A 1,727-nucleotide genomic window follows, 5' to 3' on the forward strand; every position below is an offset into this window, starting at 1 on the left:
GTGGTCATATATGTGAGTATGATTATTAATGCCTTGATGGTATGATAATGCATGAGAGATATGTATGTTGTGATATATGCTTGAGAAATGATTAAGGTTGATTTGGGGGTGGAACCACGTGATAGTGAGTATGATATTGGTTATGTATAATGATGGTTGATTGGAAATAGTATTGTTGGAAATTGGGATGAGGAATGATGTATGACATGTTGATACGTTTGTAATTTAGCCATTTGCTTGAAATGGGTAAAGATGGTTATATGGCAATTTTGTGAATCTTGGTAAAGTGTTAATGTATGAGTTGATGAGGCTTGATGTTGATTTTGGTATATTTTGATTGGTTTCAAAAAGGGTTGAAATTGGCATGTTTTGGTTGATTTTGAAAAGAGTTGAAAATGGCTTGTTTTGAAAATGGCACTTTGTGATTTTGCATGAAAAACATTGTTTTTGAGCATACTTTGACGGGACATAACTTGTACTACGGATCTCTGTTTTGTGCCAAATCTATTTAGAAATGAAATTGGATCCGGGATGTCCATGCCGTTCAAAGAACGGGTGAAAAACGATTTAAAATGAGAAAGTTATGTCCGTCGGAAGATTGGGGGTTGAATCTGTGAATTCTGCAGCTTTTAACTTAGAAAATTTTTAGCAGAATAACCCTCCACGCGGAGGCGCACTTGGCGCGTACGCGTCATTCTTCGAGAAGGCACCATCCACGCATGCGCGTGGTGTGCGCTTGCGCGTCGATGCGCTGTATCCAATGCCCAGCCATTTTCCCGAGAGTTATGCCAGAGTTGTGCCAGTTTTGTACCTGGGGCGCAAATGCACCCACGCGTACGCGTGGCTGATGCGTATGCGTCGTCTGGCTGTGTTTCAATCCGTGTGCCCGCGTGTATGACGCATACGCATCGATGAGCTTTGTGGCCATCCACGCGTGCGCATGGAGTACGCGTACGCGTGGCCCTGTTTTCATCCCAAAGTTGATTTTTGAGTTTTAAAAGCTAAATCTCATACTTCTAAGCCTCCGATCTCACCCCTCATGTATTAAATCATTATGATATGCCTATCAATGAGAGAAGAGTTAGGGGATGTGGTAACTTGCGAGTGAAGCAAGGGGATAAGTTACGATCAATGATGATCAACGATGATTATATGAGATATGGAGGATGACGGTAGAAGTACCGTGTATGGCATGAGCCGAAGGGCTATATGTATTGATAAATGGCTGGTTCTTGATTGGACCATGAGGCGGATGGCTGAGTTATTACCGGGTCACAGCAAAGCCATTATTGATTATGGCTGAGTATAAATGCATATATGATTAATGAATGAAGGTGTTAAATGGATAATAATGGAAATGTTGAAATGTGATGTGTAACCCCGGGTAGTAGGCAGTAGCGTTGTCCACTTGCTTCGGGTATGAGACGGAAAAGGATGTTTATGATAAATGAGTTAATTATGGAGTTTTGAATGAATGTAACTCTGATACTTGGGTAGTAGCAAGAGTTGGGGTTCGTCCCACTTGCTCCAGGTTAATGTTTGAGATTTGATAACAATGAGAATTGATAATATGAATTGAGATTGAATGAATATATGTTTGAGATACCTGGGCAGTAGCAAGGGTTGTGGTTCGTCCCGCTTGCTCCGGGTTAATGCTTAAGATACCTGGGCAGTAGCAAGGGTTGTGGTTTGTCCCGCTTGCTCCAGGTCAGAGATTGTGACGCCTG

Source organism: Arachis duranensis, chromosome 6 (genome assembly GCF_000817695.3).
Source record: "Arachis duranensis cultivar V14167 chromosome 6, aradu.V14167.gnm2.J7QH, whole genome shotgun sequence".
NCBI classification, from domain to species: Eukaryota; Viridiplantae; Streptophyta; class Magnoliopsida; order Fabales; family Fabaceae; genus Arachis; species Arachis duranensis.